Source organism: Apium graveolens, chromosome 8, assembly GCF_009905375.1.
Source record: "Apium graveolens cultivar Ventura chromosome 8, ASM990537v1, whole genome shotgun sequence".
Lineage (NCBI taxonomy): Eukaryota > Viridiplantae > Streptophyta > Magnoliopsida > Apiales > Apiaceae > Apium > Apium graveolens.
In genome coordinates, this window is record NC_133654.1 from 205,232,186 (window position 1) to 205,250,800 (window position 18,615).

Genomic DNA, 18,615 nt, shown 5'->3' on the forward strand with positions numbered 1-18,615 from the left:
AAATATTATTCTAAATTATTTCCAAGGCTCGATAATTATTCGAAAATTAGTTCGGAGCCAGAATTGGCCAACCGAACCCTGTTTATTAACCCAAAATTGATCCAACGACCCGTTTTAATTCCGAAAAATGTTTTAAAAATCATTTTAAATACCAGAAAGCCTATTTATGACCCGAGACATCTTTATAAATAATATATCATTGATTACGTGATGTATTATGTGCTATATGTAACTTGTTAATTGACTATCGGTCTATATATTCGGTGTTTACTTGATTATCGCATAACTTTCAATCCGTTAATCGAATTTGGATAAAACGAAGGGTAGATAGAAGTATGTGTTGAATAGAATTCCATGAGTAAATTATTGATAGATGCTTATAATATGTGATCAGAAGAGGCAAGACGTAGGAAAGGGAAACAGATAGTTGAGGAGTAAGATGCTTGTGATTGAAAGCGAGTGCAGTGTAGTAAGCTAATATCAGGCAAGTGTTCTAAACTTTCTCGAGATATTGTAGTATTGATATTGCAAGTGCTTTGAAGCACTGAAACCTAAACTCTGATTCCAGTTATTGTTCTTGAGCCATAAACCTTATTCTTTCTAGACCATTGATTGTTGTATACCTAAACACAAATCTCAAGTATACGATATTACTCCACAAATACATGTAAACAAAATCCCAAACACTGAACTGAATTACTTGTACATTCAATCATTGTATCCTATGCTTTGAAAGCCCAAATCTTTGAAACCCTGAAATGTTGATTCCTTTGTTATCCAATTCTTTCATTACCCAGCATCCAAGCTTTTAAATTGCCTTATTGATCCTTACAAGGATTGAAACCCTTTCATTGTAAAACATTTATTGTTGTTAATGATTTCGGTTATTGTTTATTATTGAATATTCTGTTATTATGTTAGAATTGGATTTTTTTTATAAAATTGTGGACCAGATTCGTGGTCAGACCATATAATGGTCAAGTTAGGCCAATGTGTGCCTTGGATCCAGTAGTTAGAGCAATGATGTGTGCCTTGCTCGGGGTTAGTGCTTGACTGATCAGCAGCCTAACCTTGGTTTTTAAATTAAAAGTATAGTATCCAATTCTAAATCATAATCCATTGTTCACTTGATATTATAATCATATTCACCTGATGATCATTATTCTCAGTTTTGTCATTGTGACTTGCTGAGCTAGTTAGCTCATTTGTGCGATGTTGTTTATATTCTTTCCAGTTAAAAAAGGAACCAGTTGGTAAAGAGGATCCCCAGTCCAGCGCCAGAGCTAGGGGTTCAGGTTGAGAAAGCTGAGCTAGTAGGCTTCTTTTGGGATAAGTTAAATTTGTAAAAGTTTGTAATATACTCAGTTTGAGTTTGAAATAGTTGGGATTGAACGGTTTGTAATATATTAGTGTGTTGGGCTTGTGTGCATACTTTAACCTGTTGCGGTCCGTGGTGGTTGGTAAGTAGGGTCACTGCATATATTTTTATTATCTTTATTATTGTTATAAGCAGGTTATAATTAAGGTGTGTGTGTGGACCCCAAACTTCTGACCCGGGTTTGGAGGGCGCCACAATATGTAACTTGGTAGTATATAAACCAAGAGTAGCAAGTAGTTAAAAAATGAAGGGTTTTGAACTGAGAAATAGAAAAAGCTACATCTGTTAGGAATTCTCTATGTTCATCTTCGAAAGAAACTTGTAAGCAGCTGTGTGCATTCTTGCATCACAGAGTTCTCTAATCTTTATATATATCTCTGGTGGAAAGATCAATCCACCAGAAATTTTTTAAACATTCTTGTTTATTTACTTTGTGTTTGAATACTTGAATTCTTTTAATCTGTACTACTGCATATTCATTCACAGTTATATATATTTAAAGGATTTTTTAAATTTCCAAAAGGAACCAGAATTCTATTCAACCTCCTTCTATAATTCGGTTGTTAGATTGTTAGGGAATAATAATTGGTATTAGAGCAAGCTCTTAACATACAATGAGTTTAAAGATCAAGCAATTGAACCACATGAGTAGTAAGGATGTTGGAGTGAAGATCTCAATTCTGGAGAAAGACAACTATCATCACTAGAAAGTGAAGATGCACCTTTATCTACTCTCTCAAGATGAAAGATATATTGACTGCATAGAAAAAGGACCTCATATTCCTTGCAGAGCTGCAACAAATGTTGAAGGAGCTGTTGAAAATGGGCAATCAGTCCCAAGCCAAGGTCAGAATGGACAAATGAAGACATTGAGCAAGTTCAGAAAGACAAAAAGGCCATGGATATCATGTTCAATGGTCTTGATGGAGATATGTTTGACAATGTTATTAACTGCAATAATTCTCAGGAAATTTTGCACCAAATTCAAGTGCTATGTGAGGGAACTGAGCAAGTCAGATAAAACAAGATGTAAGTCCTCATACAACAATATGAACATTTTCACTTTAAAGATGGTGAGTCACTATGTGACATCTTTAGTAGATTTCAAAAACTACTGAATGGGTTAAAGTTGTATGGGAGGATCTACCAAACTAAAGATTCAAATATGAAATTCCTGAGGTCTCTACCAAAAGAATGGAAACCAATGACAGTCTCTCTCAAAAATTCTCAAGAGTATAAAGAATTTATTCTAGAGAGACTGTATGGTATCTTAAAAATGTATGAGCTCGAAATGGAGCAGGATGAGCTATTGGAGAAAGGAAAAAAAAGGTGGATTTATTGTATTAATCGCTGAAAGAGAGAGTGAGAGAGAGAGAGAGAGAGAGAGAGAGAGACGAAGGTTGAAGCTGTGGAATCTGCACCAAACTCAAGGGTTTGTGAATGCAAAGGAAAAAGGGCTAATGGCTGAGAATGAAGATTATCCTAGTCAGGATGAAATAAAGGATATAGATGAGCATCTGGATTTCCTATCAAGAAGATTTTTCAAGCTCAAATTTAAAAAGAATTTTGGAGCAACCAAGCCAAACAAAAATATGGTGGACAAGTCTTCAAATATTTCAAGTGTGGTTTGAGTGGTCATTTTTCCAATGAATGCAGAAAGCCTAACTTTCATAAAAAGAGGTTTGAGACAGTGGATTATAACAATAAATACTTTGAATTGCTCAAACAAAAGGAAAAGCTTTCTTTACTCAGGAAAATGACTGGGCATTGTTAGGGTGAAATCACGCACTAATATTCACGCAAGTATACGCGTTCGCAAGTAATATAGAATACTTTCTAGTTCGTTCCCTCAGAGACTCAGACTAAGTTATTGTCTAATTTAACTCACTCACCAATGTATGATTACTTCTCAATGTTAAGATAACACTTAAAATTGTTGATTAAATATTAACTATAATTAACTACTTAATTAACCACTTAACTAACACTTCAATTTATCAATAATAAAACACTCATAAGATCACAACTTCATTATTACTTCCTTCTATAGCCATAGTTATTACCTTTAGCATGTAACAGTAATGATATTAATCGAATAACACAAAACTGATAAAAGCCAACTTTCATTGTACTCATACCATTCTACCAAACATCCACAATTAAGATAGAAGTTGAATAGTCATCAATTATGTTGAGTTCCTATATGTCTACAGAAATTGACAACACAACGATTTAAGCACAAGTTATTCCTTTTGATTACATAGGGCAAATAAAACTGTTAGAGTTACCCACTAATCATGCACAACGTACACGAACCTATGCTAGCATGGCAAGTTCTAAATCTCAAGATCCACCGTCGCTTCACAAGAGATTAACACCCTATCTTATATGTTCGCGACGCACATAAGACGAATACGCACAACCAATACTAGATATCATGCAATCATCACACACTAAAGTATTAAACAATTAACTAAAGAATTCCATAATAAATCCGTTGCAACCCCATGATCACGATTAGCCCATAATAGAACTTATCGCCATCATGGGTTCATATAAAATCATGATAAACGAAAATAAGAAAATAATAACTAAACTAATTATATTAAAACAGAGTACGTCACAAGAGTAAATAAGTCAAAGCAAGAAAACTAGCATCCAACGTTACAACGAAACAGAATCACAAGAATATATGCTTCCTCTTCGTTGCTGTGTGCTAAATCGGTCTTCTTCCTTATCTCCTTCGCTTCTTGCAAAACACAATCTAAAACATAATCCCCTCTTAATACCCTGTGAAAAATGTCTCAAATCTACTTATATAATAGTCCCATAAAACTCAGATTACATAGAAGTTGGAAGCCAAACAGAAGTAGAAGTCTAAAATAATATATTATTTTCCCCGACCCTGCGCGGCCGCTCAACATTTCTGCGCGGGCGCGCAAGGCTGCTGCGCGGCCGCTCAGCATTGCTGCGCGGGCGCGCAGGACCCTACTGGAAAATTTCCAGGTTTGCTCCGTTTCTTCGCCGTAATCTGCCCGTTCTTTTCCTCTCGCAATGGTGAACACATGCCAAGGCTTATTCTTGATGATTCCTCCTCCGAAATAAAACTAATACCCTGAAATGCATAAACACTAGAAAAACGCATCAAATACACAAAATACTTGATTTCAAGACACCAATTTAAGCCATTTTAAGACGTTCTAAGTGGTATAAAATGCCACTTATCACACCCCCAAACTTAAATCGATGCTTGTCCTCAAGCGTCACAGACTCAAAAACAAATAAAAATATGCATGAATGCAATCTATATGAAAATGCAACGATCCCCCTTACTACAATTAACCAACCAAATTGTCACGTCTCAACGAATGCAGTTAGACACTAAAGATCAAGAAACTCATGCAAACGGACATACCGCCAGAAACGTGGTGTGTGCAAATGCTTAACAGATGTGCTTCGGAACTAGACCAATTACTATGACTAGACTATCCTCAAGGCAATCCTACGATTATAAAAAGAATAAAAATTCTAGGCACAAAGTGATATACAACTCTACAAGAACTTTGGAGCTTACTACGGAATCGTGCTTTTTATTTACAACTCAAATGCTTATTTGACCGTGCAATGAGTGAGGTCCACAAAAGACTTATACAATGGTATCCATGTAACGAGCGTTAGGTTAGCGGATCCCAGACTCTAAAAGCCTTAGGTCACTAGGCACAAAGTCCCCTAAGAACTTAATAACTCGAATACCAAAGAGCCCACTCTTGATCAATTACGCAATTTTTTTTTTTTTTAACTCTGAGCAAGTGCGTTTCGCTCCATCTTGCTCAACCCTAGACTACTCGCATAACATGCGAGCCGGCTACTAGCCATTTGACGCCTAGCCACAACTAGCAACAAATTCCATTTTTACTCCATTTTTTTTCTTTTTCATGCCTTTACCACTAAGAACCTTTTATCAAATTCTAAGCATAATAAATAGATTATCCTCGAAAATAATCAGATCATAACAACAATCTAGTCCTTCAGCATTCTCTAAGACTTAGTGACAATACAAGTGCTTCTAGCATGCATATCAACCTACACAACTTAATATCACTTTAATGCTATCACTACACTCGCATCAATATCATAATTCAGTCAATAAATCATTGCAAAAGGGATCATGGTATATGCATGAGCTATATGATATGACAAACAAATAAAGCTATATATAAAAACTATATGGCAAAAATTATGCAACTATATGAACTAACTATCATGAATATGCAACTATATGACACACACAAAATATTCCTTAACTACCACCCCCAAACTTAAAATCTTCACTGTCCCCAGTGAAGGTAGTAGAAAGGAACACAGGGTATACCTACTCGGAGTCATCATCATCATCACCCTCAGTGGGTGGAGTATCAGGCGGCAGGTATGCAGAGTCCTCACCAAAAACTGGCCACTGGATATCAGCTCCAAGGCCTCGAAAAGCAGTCCCTAACGCAAGGGTGAGCTCCTGAGCAAACCTGCTCTGCGTCTCATACATGGCATCCATCCGCCGTGAAAGCCTCCTATACTGGGCATCACCCATCCCAGCACCCTCCTGAGCTCTCGAAGAACTAGCCTCACCACGCCCTGGCCTGGCCATAGTAGCACCTCGTGCTGGACGCCCTCCTGGAAGACGATAACCCAGCCCATGCTCCTCAGGCTCACCATCGGTCCACTCCTGCATCCCATTCAGAGTGCCAGAATCTATCAGAGCTGCTGGCAACTGCAACTGCTCATGAGCCGGCCAGTTCATTCCTACTGCTCGGCATAGCTTTGTAACCGTGGATGCATAAGGGATGTTCATATGCTTTGCTCCCCTCAAAAACTTCAGAATTCCTTGGTAGATAAACTCACCAAGGTCCACATAGTATTCCTCATTCAGAATTCCCCACAACAACTGTGCTCTCTCAACTGTGACCTCGTGTGCATGTGAAGAAGGCAAAATATTAGCACATATAAATGCATTCCATGCACGGGCATACCTGTTCATGGAGATCGCCGGAAAGTGACGATACTCATTATTGGCTGGACTGCGATTCCAAACTGTGCCCGGTCGACAGAGAGTCGCACAAATCAAATCCAAGTCAAAATCCTCAGCAGTCTTTTCATTCCAGTTCTCCTCCCCGGGCTTCCTCTCTCGCTGTCCAATCACTCGGCGAATCACCGCAGGATGATAATCAACCGTCAGCCCCCGAACTACAGAAAACCCATTCTTTTCAGCCTTCACGTTCGCGTAGAACTCGCGAACAACACTCATCGGTACTGCTTCGGGTGACTCACAAAAAGCTATCCACCCCTTCTCTGCAATCATGGGCAACAACTCACCATCCCTCCCTGATGGTAAAAACCCCCTCTCCTTCAGAATCGGCTTCCCCAACATCCTAGTGTACTCCTCCTCCGCGGCTCTGTCAGTTAACCGAGGCCTCGCAGCAGTACCCCTTGATGAATCAGCAGTAGGAACTGTGCTGCTGCTGTCAATAGTGCGTGCTCTCTTGGGTGCCATTGATTTGTGAATTAAAGTGTGTAAGAAGTGATTTTTTTTGATGTTTATGAGAGGGTTTAAGTGTAGGAAGTTGTGGGAGATATGTAGGATAGGTGTATGTATATATAGGGTGTGGAGTAGGTTAAATTAGATTAGGAGTGGGGTTGAGGGATAAAATCATGGGTTAATGGGAAAAGAATTCGTGGGTTTATGGGCTGTAATGGGTTTTTGTGTTTTTGTTTTTTTTTGTTTTTTTTTTCTGAACTGTAAAAAATTTTCTGGAACTCGACCCCTGCGCGGCCGCTCAGCATTTCTGCGCGGGCGCGCAGAGGGTCTCTGGAATTTTTTTTTCAGCCCCTGTTTTCTGATTTTTTTGTGTTTTTGGATAGGTTATTAACTTCTAAGGGTTCCTGTAACAACAATTCATGGGTTGCCTCCCACGCAGCGCTTCTTTTTCGTCATTAGCTTGACGTTCCGTTCCTTTCTCACGTAGTCAACAAAATGGCACTAACCACCTCTCGGTTTGCCATGTCCCCATAGTAGTGCTTCAACCGCTGACCGTTAACCTTGAATGCTTGGTCCGAATCATTCTCAAAAATTTCCACCGCTCCATGTGGAAACACAGTTTTGACAATAAAAGGTCCAGACCACCTTGATTTCAACTTCCCAGGAAAAAGTCGGAGCCGAGAGTTGAATAACAGAACTTGTTGCCCTGGCACAAATAACTTAGGATGTAGCTTCCTATCGTGCCACCTCTTCACCTTTTCCTTATACATTTTGTTATTCTCGTACACTTGAAGTCGAAATTCATCAAGTTCATTAAGCTGAAGCATTCTTTTCTTACCAGCTGCATCTAAATCCAGGTTCAATTTCTTCAATGCCCAGTAGGCCTTATGCTCAAGCTCCGCCGGTAGATGACATCCCTTACCGTACACCAACTGCATCATAGAAGTGAACTTACGGTTGCAAAAATGCGATCCTTCATCACTTATGATTACCCGAGGTGTTCCAAACCTTGTAAAAATTTGCTTATGAAGAAAATTTAGCACTGCCTTTGCATCATTTGTCGGTAAAGCTTTAACTTCGACCCATTTTGAGACATAATCGACTGCCAGCAAAATGTACTGATTATTGCAAGACGAGATAAAAGGCCCCATGAAATCGATTCCCCATACATCAAAGACCTCGACTTCAAGCATCACATTTAATGGCATCTCATCCTTCCTTGACAAATTTCCCACTCTTTGGCAACGATCACACTTTAAAACAAACTGATGAGCATCCTTGAACAAAGTAGGCCAGAAAAAACCTGCTTGCAGAATACGAGCTGCCGTCTTCTCACCTCCATAGTGTCCACCATAAACCGTGGAATGGCAGTCTCGTAATATCCCCTCCGTCTCACAGAACGGGATACATCTCCTGATGATCTGGTCAGCTCCCTGTCTAAACAAATATGGTTCATCCCACATATACCACTTCACCTCATGCAGAAATTTCTTCTTTTGCGCGGATGTCAAATTAGGAGGCATTATGTTGCTGACAAGATAGTTTACAATATCTGCAAACCATGGTTCTTCCTCCTGAATTGCAAACAACTGCTCATCCGAAAAGATTCATTGATTAACGTCCTATCTTGTGAAGTAGAATCGGGATTCTCCAACCTAGAGAGATGGTCAGCTACTTGATTCTCGGTACTTTTTCTATCTTTGATCTCTAACTCAAATTCCTGAAGTAAAAGCACCCAACGAATGAGTCTCGGCTTCGAATCCTTCTTAGAAACCAGATAGCGAATAGCTGCATGATCAGTGAATACTGTCACTTTCATACCAAGCAGATAAGATCGAAATTTCTCAAAGCCAAAGACTATAGCCAAAAGCTCCTTCTCAGTAGTGGTGTAGTTCAATTGGGCCCCATTTAAAGTCTTACTCGCATAGTAGACCACATGGAAGAGATTTTTCTTGCGCTGTCCCAGAACTGCACCTACCGCATAGTCACTCGCATCACACATCATCTCAAACGGTTCTGTCCAATCTAGTGCTGTAATAACTGGTGCCGTGACCAAACTCTCCTTGAGAGTCTCGAATGCTGCCAAACATTCATCATCAAATTTGAAAGGCACATCTTTCTCAAGTAAATTGCACAACGGCTTAGATATCTTTGAAAAGTCCTTGATGAATCGCCGATAAAAACCCGCATGACCGAGAAAACTACGGATTCCTTTCACTGAATTAGGTGGGGGAAGATTTTCAATGACTCCCACCTTGGCCTTGTCCACCTCCAGACCTTTGCTAGAGACCTTATGCCCAAGGATAATGCCTTCACGCACCATAAAATGACATTTCTCCCAATTAAGCACCAAATTAGTTTCCACGCATCTTTTGAGTACGCGCGCAGATTATTCAAGCATTCATCATATGAGTGTCCAAAGACGGAGAAGTCATCCATGAACACTTCGACGTTATTTCCAATCATGTCAGAGAATATGGCCATCATACATCTCTGAAAGGTGGCCGGGGCACCACATAACCCAAACGAAACTCTACGAAAAGCAAATGTGCCAAATGGACAAGTGAAGGTAGTCTTTTCCTGATCCTCTGGTGCAATACAAATCTGATTATACCCGGAATACCCATCCAGAAGATAAAAATACTCATGTCCCGCCAATCTGTCAAGCATTTGATCAATGAATGGGAGAGGGAAGTGATCCTTTCTTGTGGCTTTGTTCAATTTTCTATAATCCATGCATACTCTCCATCCTGTAACTGTTCGAGTAGGGATGAGCTCATTCTTTTCATTTGCGACCACAGTGATACCTCCTTTCTTAGGTACACATTGCACGGGGCTCACCCACGAGCTGTCAGAAATAGGATAAATGATGCCTGCATCTAGCCATTTCAGAATTTCTTTCTTCACCACCTCCTTCATGATTGGGTTCAGTCTTCGCTGCTGTTCCACAGTTGGCTTACTAGCTTCCTCTAACAGAATTTTATGCATACAATATGAGGGACTTATCCCCTTGATGTCTGCTATAGTCCATCCTATAGCCGATTTGAATTCTCTCAAAATCCTTAAGAGCTTGTCTTCCTCACTACCTGAAAGGTCAGCTGAAATAATAACAGGTAACGTAGATGAATCACCTAAAAAGGCATACCTCAAGTGTTCAGGTAATGGTTTGAGCTCTAAGGTAGGCGCTTCCTTTATTGATGGTTTGAGCTTCCCTTCAGCGTTCTTGAGGTCAGAAGTACCAAGAGATTCAAATGGTATATCTAGCTTTCGCTTCCAGGGAGAAGCGTTCAGATATTGTAATTGCTCGTTGCTATCTTCATCATCACTGTCAAATTCCCCCACTAAGGCCTTTTCCAATGCATCAGACATTAGCATGTGATCGAGTTCCGAAGTAACCGCAGAATCAATCACATCCACTTTTAAGCACTCCTCATCTTCTGAGGGGAATTTCATTGCCTTGAATACGTTGAAGGTCACATCCTGATCTTGAACCCGCATAGTAAGTTCCCCTTTTTGCACATCTATTAAGGTACGGCCAGTAGCCAAGAAAGGCCTCCCCAAGATTATGGGAATCTTTTTATCTTCCTCAAAATCCAGAATAACAAAATCAGCAGGAAAGAAGAGCTTATCCACCTTGACGAGCACATCCTCAACTATGCCCCTTGGGTAAGTAATGGAACGGTCCGCCAATTATAGCGACATGTATGTGGGTTTTGGATCAGGTAGGTCCAGCTTTTTAAAAATCGACAACGGCATCAGATTAATGCTTGCTCCCAAATCACAAAGGCACTTGTCAAAAGTTAGATTGCCAATGGTGCAAGGAATGGTGAAGCTTCCTGGATCCTTCAGTTTTGGTGGTAACTTTTGTTGCAGAACCGCGCTGCATTCTTCCGTGAGAGCAACGGTTTCAAGGTCATCCAGTTTCACCTTTCTTGAAAGAATAGTCTTCATAAACTTCGCATAACTAGGCATTTGTTCCAGAGCCTCAGCGAAAGGTATATTGATGTGAAGTTTCTTGAACACCTCCAGAAACTTCCCGAACTGTCTATCCAGCTTTTGTTGCTGCAATCTCTTAGGAAAAGGTGGTGGAGGATAGAGCTGTTTCTCCCCTGTATTAGCCTCAGGCAGAGTGTGTTCAACAGTAGTCTTCCTTGGTTCCGCCGCTTTCTCCCTTTGCTTAGATTCTTCATCTCGAACTTCAGCTTCGACTTCTTTTGCCTTTTCAGCATCAGCTACTTTTCCAGACCTTAAGGTAATAGCCTTGACTTGCTCTTTAGCTTCCTTCCTGCCTGGTACTTCCGTGTCACTGGGAAGAGTGCCAGGTTGACGATTGAGCACTGCATTGGCTAATTGACCGATTTGATTTTCCAAGGTCTTGATAGAAACCGCCTGACTTTTGCACAACAGCTTAAGTTCCTCAAAATCAGCACTAGTAGGTGCAGCTGCACTTCCCTGTTGAGGATATAATTGTCTTGTAGCATACTGCTATGGTTGCTGGAATCCAGGTGGGTTAAACTGTTTACTCACTCCTTGCTGATATGGTGGCTGAATAGCATTCTGATTATTTCCCCAGCTGAAATTTGGATGATTTCTGTTGTTAGGATGATAGGTCGCTGGCACAGGCTGCTGTTATCGCTGATATTTATTCACATACTGAACAGATTCGTTGACAAGAGAACACTGATCCGTAGCATGAGAACCTGCACAAAGCTCACAAACCATAGCTATTTGATTAACTCCATACGTAGCCAAAAAATCAACCTTCATTGATAGCGCTTGGAGCTGGGCTGCAATAGCGGTGGCTGCATCAACTTCCAGAATACCTGCTACCTTGCCTAATGTCATCCTCTGAGTTGGGTTTTGATGCTCATTTGCAGCCATCGTCTCGATAAGATTATACGCCTCAGTATAGCTTTTAGCCCATAAGGCGCCTCCAGCTGCTGCATCGAGCATGGGCCGAGATTGAGCCCCCAAACCATTATAAAAACCAGTGATTACCATCCAATCCGGCATTCCATGATGTGGACATTTTCTCAACATTTCCTTGTAGCGTTCCCAAGCCTCGCACATAGATTCTGTAGGTTGCTGCGCAAACTGAGTAAGAGCACTCCTCATAGCAGCAGTCTTTGCCATTGGATAAAACTTCACCAGAAACTTTTGCGCAAGATCTTGCCACGTAGTGATGGACCCAGCTGGTTCAGAATGTAACCAGTCTTTAGCCTTATCCCTCAGTGAAAATGGGAAAAGCCTCAACTTGATAGCCTCATTAGTCACGCCATTATACTTAAAAGTGCTGCAGATCTCGACAAAATTCCTTATGTGCATGTTGGGGTCTTCAGTTGCCGCTCCTCCAAAAGAAACAGAATTCTGCACCATCTGAATAGTGCCCGGCTTGATTTCAAAGGTGTTAGCTTGAATAGCCGGATGAAGGATGCTTGACTGAATGTCATCAATTCTAGGCCGAGAAAAATCCATAAGAGCTGGATCAGCTTGAACAATACGATCTCCCATGTTTACTGGTTCTTTCTGCTCAGTTCCTGAATCCGAATCCTCAAAATCTAACTTCTCCGGTGTATCAAGAACTTCGTCTTTCTCCTCAGCTGTATCTAAGGTCCTCTTGCGAGCACGAGAACGAGTTTGCATAAACGCTTGCTAAAGTACCTGAAACATAACCGAAAAGAGTAATTAACTACTACGTCCTAATCACTGAGTCCTAATGACCAATGATGGTAAGTACATAAACTAAACAAATACGCCGAGTCCCCGACAGCGGCGCCAAAAACTTGTTAGGGCGAAATCACGCACTAATATTCACGCAAGTATACGCGTTCGCAAGTAATATAGAATACTTTCTAGTTCGTTCCCTCAGAGACTCAGAGTAAGTTATTGTCTAATTTAACTCACTCACCAATGTATGATTACTTCTCAATGTTAAGATAACACTTAAAATTGTTGATTAAATATTAACTATAATTAACTACTTAATTAACCACTTAACTAACACTTCAATTTATCAATAATAAAACACTCATGAGATCACAACTTCATTATTACTTCCTTCTATAGCCATAGTTATTACCTTTAGCATGTAACAGTAATGATATTAATCGAATAACACAAAACTGATAAAAGCCAACTTTCATTGTACTCATACCATTCTACCAAACATCCACAATTAAGATAGAAGTTGAATAGTCATCAATTATGTTGAGTTCCTATATGTCTACAGAAATTGACAACACAACGATTTAAGCACAAGTTATTCCTTTTGATTATATAGGGCAAATAAAACTGTTAGAGTTACCCACTAATCATGCACAACGTACACGAACCTATGCTAGCATTGCAAGTTCTAAATCTCAAGATCCACCGTCGCTTCACAAGAGATTAACACCCTATCTTATATGTTCGCGACGCACATAAGACGAATACGCACAACCAATACTAGATATCATGCAATCATCACACACTAAAGTATTAAACAATTAACTAAAGAATTCCATAATATATTCGTTGCAACCCCATGATCACGATTAGCCCATAATAGAACTTATCGCCATCATGGGTTCATATGAAATCATGATAAACGAACACAAGAAAATAATAACTAAACTAATTATATTAAAACAGAGTACGTCACAAGAGTAAATAAGTCAAAGCAAGAAAACTAGCATCCAACGTTACAACAAAACAAGAATCACAAGAATATATGCTTCCTCTTCGTTGCTGTGTGCTAAATCGGTCTTCTTCCTTATCTCCTTCGCTTCTTGCAAAACACAATCTAAAACATAATCCCCTCTTAATACCCTGTTAAAAACGTCTCAAATCTACTTATATAATAGTCCCATAAAACTCAGATTACATAGAAGTTGGAAGCCAAACAGAAGTAGAAGTCTAAAACAATATATTATTTTCCCCGACCCTGCGCGGCCGCTCAGCATTGCTGCGCGGGCGCGCAGGACCCTACTGGAAAATTTCCTGGTTTGCTCCGTTTCTTCGCCGTAATCTGCCCGTTCTTTTCCTCTCGCAATGGTGAACACATGCCAAGGCTTATTCTTGATGATTCCTCCTCCGAAATACAACTAATACCCTGAAATGCATAAACACTAGAAAAACGCATCAAATACACAAAAAACTTGATTTCAAGACACCAATTTAAGCCATTTTAAGACGTTCTAAGTGGTATAAAATGCCACTTATCAGGCATCAGATGGGGAAGATGAAGATAAAGAAACAAGCTATGTCAATCTAGTTTTAATGGCCAAATCAGATGAAGCAGAGGTCAGTTCCTAGAGCAATCAGGTAATCACTACAAACCTTACACACCTTTCTAAAGATGAGTGTAATGATGCCATAAATGATATGCCCACAGAATAATATCACTTACGTGTTACACTTAAATCACTCACTAAAGAAAACACAAGAATTAAAGATAATAACCTGTTTTTAAGTGAGAGAAATATTATGTGAGAAACTCAATTTATTGAGTTTGAGAAACTAAGAATAGAGTGCAAGTTTTCAAAGGATGAACTAACTGAATCTTTGAAGAAAGAGGAAATCTTAAAGAAAACAGCTAGAACGTGAGCAAGAGGTGATCAAGGCTTAGAAATCATCAAGGAATGTAAGTGTCCAAATTGCCAAAGTTCAAGGAATTGAGTCTTTTTGTGAAGAAGCATGGAAAAAGGACATGGATGTGGAATCAACGGATGACGAAGGGTATACGTCGAAAGCTAAAAGTAAATATTCATTGAAAGACAAGGATGCACATCCATTGATAGAAAAGAAGCCAATTAGCAAAGCCAAGCTAGCTAAGCTGAATGAGAAATATGGATCATTACAGGAGAATCAAGTTGTTAGGTCCAAAAGGTACATACAGAGGGGGTGAATGTATGTTTTTCATTTTTCACAAATAAATGCAGTGGATAATCAAACTATGAAATTGAAATAAACAAACAAAGAGATTTTGGGTAAATATTCTTTTATTCAAAGTATAAATACCGAGAGGGTTTGCTTACAACTCCAAATACAAAAAAATTGTAGCAACAAATATAAAAAGCATCAAAATAACAAGCTATCAAACTGGGGTTCTTCTTATCACTCTAAAGATCTAAAACTCTTATTAAATGATATTGATATTAAATACAATCAAAGAAGATTTAAATGATGAGTGTTACGAGTTTGTAAGTCTTTAAACAGTGAGTAAACAAATGGGCATGACCTCTCCTTGTCAAATCAAGCTTTTCAAGGTTCTGAATATAATTTGCAAGAGCTTCATTATATTCAATATGGGAGAGATTTACATCCAATTGCTGCTGATTTAATTATATGGGCTGGTAGGTTGTAGGAGAGAGAAAAGACTATATGGCTTGATTATATCCAATTTTTTGAATTGACAGCTTGCTAAAAATAATCCACTTGCGTCCCTGAAGGTATTTCATTTATTACTTGCGATTAGAAGAGTTCAAGCACTTGATATTTTTCTTTGAAAATTTTACTGGCGACCAAGGGAGGCATTCTAGTACTTAGATACAACACCAAGGCTTCTAGGTGGTGACCAAGAGACAATACAATACTTGCCTTAGTATTTTCACTAACTTACTACTCAGATCTACCCTTGGACGAGCTTGCTTGTGACTTAAAGGTGTTCTAAGGTCAACCTACGACTAGAGTGAAGCATACAAGCCTTTGTACTTAGTTTGTTGGCAAGATAACCTAAGTTGCAACCTTTTATACCCCTTGGGCATCTAACTAGCGACTTGTACTCCCTTAGTATAAGCTTACTTGTGACTTGGAAGTGTCTTGTGTAGCTAGGAATGATTTTGTGCGCCATAAAGCACATGGATGCATACTTTCTCTCTCTTCCTTGTTATAACTGTTAGGGCGAAAACACGCGCTAAAATTCACGCAAGTATACGCGTTCGCAAGTAGTATAAGATATAAATCAGATTCGTTCCCACAGAGACTGGTTTAGGTTAAGTTCAATTTATGCACCTATGCAACAATGTATGATTATCGCTCAATGCTAAGACAAATAACAAATTGGGTTTTTATTAAACTAAGAGATTATACTAAATAACATTAACTAAGATAATTGAGGTTGAATTACTATATATGACAAACATGGGATTCTAACTTCATTACTACTTCATTCAATAGCCTTATTGTTCTTAACCTTAGCATGTGATGGTGATGACACTAATCAGATAACACGAAACTGATAAACACCAATTTGCATTCAAAACCTGCATTTGCTCTACTTTAAAGCACTCCTCTTTAGCTGTGGGTAACTTTATTTCCTTGAACACATTAAAAGTGACCTTTTGATCGTGAACCTTCATCGAAAGCTCTCCTTTTTGCACATCGATCATAGTTCAGCCTGTAGCCAAGAATGGTCTTCCCAAAATAATGGGAATCTTCTTATCTTCCTCGAAATCAAGAATTACAAAGTCAGCAGGGAAGATGAGTTTATCCACCTTGACCAAGACATCCTCCACTATACCTCATGGATAAGCGATGGAACGGTCAGCTAGTTGCAATGACATGTATGTTGGTTTCGGATCAGGCAGACCAAGCTTCTTGAAGATAGATAAGGGCATCAGATTGATGCTAGCTCCTAAATCACATAAACACTTGTCGAACGACAAGTTTCCGATGGTGCAAGGAATAGTGAAGCTTCCAGGATCTTTAAGCTTCGGAGGCAACTTTTGTTGCAGCACATCACTGAATTCCTCGTGAGATCAACGGTCTCTAAGTCATCAAGCTTCACTTTTCGAGAGAGAATACCTTTCATAAACCTCATATAGCTAGGCATCTGTTCAAGAGCTTCAGTGAAAGGTATGTTGATAAGAAGTTTCTTGAACACCTCCAGAAACTTCTCAAACTACTTATCCAGCTTTTTCTTCTGCAGCCTCTTAGGAAAAGGAGGTGGAGGATAGATATGTTTCTCCCCTGTATTACCCTCAGGAGGAGTGTGTTCCACAGTAGTCTTCCTTGGTTCCACCTCTGCTTCCTTCTGCACTTCTTCTTCAGCCACAACTGCATTTTCTGAATCTTGAGATTTTTCAGGCTCTTCGTCTTGCTGAATTTGGGGGCTTGCGACCTTTCCAGACCTCAAGGTGATGGCGTTCACCTGTTCTTCAACTTCCCTCTAGCCTGGATTGGCTTCTGTATCACTAGGAAGCATTCCTGGTGGTCGATTCAATAAGGCATTAGCAATTTGCCCTATTTGGTTCTCCAGAGTCTTGATAGAAACAGCCTGGCTTTGGCATATAAGAGCATGGTTTCTGCACATAAGCCGCAACTCCTCTAATTCAGATTTTTCATTCGAAGGTAGACATGCACCATGAGTTTGTTGTTTTGGTGTAATTTGTTGCTGAAAACCAGGAGGGTTGAATAGCTTATTTCCAAACTGCTGGAACGGCTGTTGCATCGCATTCTGATTGTTGCTCCAGCTGAAGTTAGGATGATTCCAGTTGTCAGGATGATAAGTGTCTGGAACTGGTTGTTGCGATCTCTGAAAGTTGCTCACAAACTGAGTTGATTCACTAGATATAGCGCATTGCTCTATCACATGCGGACTTGCACACAGCTCACAAATACTAATTATCTGGTTAACACCATAGTTAGCCAGAGAATCGATCTTCATAGACAACGCCTTTAGTTGAGCAGTGATAGTCGTAGCTGTATCCACCTCAAGAACTCCTGCTACCTTGCTCTGTGGCAATCTCTGGGCTGGATACTGATATTAATTAGCAGCCATTAGTTCAATTAAATCATAAGCTTCCTCGTAGCTCTTTGCCCATAATGCTCCACCTGCTGGTGCATCGAGCATGGGTCTGGACTATGCTCCCAACCCATTGTAAAAATAATTGATGATCATCCAATCAGGCATTTCATGATGAGGACACTTCCTAAGCATCTCCTTGTAGCGCTCCCAAGCTTCATATAAAGATTCTCCTGATTGCTGCACAAATTGAGTATGAGCATTCCTGATTGCAGCTGTCTTCGCCATATGGAAGAATTTAGTAAGAAACTTCTGAGCAAGATCTTCCCAAGTAGTAATCGAACCAGCTGGTAGAGAGTGTAACCAGCTCTTAGCCTTGTCCCTCAGAGAGAATGAGAACAGTCTCAGCTTCACAGCATCTTCAGAAACACCATTGAACCTGAAGGTGTCGCAGATCTCTATGAAATCCCTAATGTGTGTATTGGGATCTTCCGTTGGAGAACCCTCAAACTGGACTGAAGTCTGTACCCATTGCACTGTGCCAGGCTTGATCTCAAAGGTATTAGCTGTGATAGCTGACCGAATAATGCTAGATTGAATGTCATTGATCTTGGGTTGAGAAAAATCCATCAAAGTTTTCGTTCGTGCTGCTAGATCTCTCATTGTAATGAGTACCTGAAACACAAACAAATAAACTGCGAAAGTAAAAGAATCTGAGTCAATGAACTTTAACGACCACTGATGACAAGCACATAAACTAAAAATTAACACCGAGTCCCCGGTAGCGGTGCCAAAAACTTGTTAGGGCGAAAGCACGCGCTAAAATTCACGCAAGTATATACGTTCGCAAGTAGTATAAGATATAAATCAGATTCGTTCCCACAGAGACTGGTTTAGGTTAAGTTCAATTTATGCACCTATGCAACAATGTATGATTATCGCTCAATGCTAAGACAAATAACAAATTGGGTTTTTATTAAACTA

At 39.7% G+C, this 18,615-nt stretch overlaps 2 non-coding genes across 2 annotated transcripts; both read left to right on the forward strand.

Annotated features, from left to right (window-relative positions):
- Positions 1-11,919: 11,919 nt before the first annotated feature.
- LOC141681564 (small nucleolar RNA R71) lies at positions 11,920-12,026 on the forward strand. The gene has a single exon (XR_012558992.1). It is a non-coding gene; the product is annotated as a small nucleolar RNA R71 (small nucleolar RNA).
- A 5,771-nt stretch (positions 12,027-17,797) lies between these two features.
- On the forward strand, positions 17,798-17,904 carry LOC141682336 (small nucleolar RNA R71). Its single transcript, XR_012559737.1, has one exon. It is a non-coding gene; the product is annotated as a small nucleolar RNA R71 (small nucleolar RNA).
- The last annotated feature ends 711 nt before the right edge of the window (positions 17,905-18,615 follow it).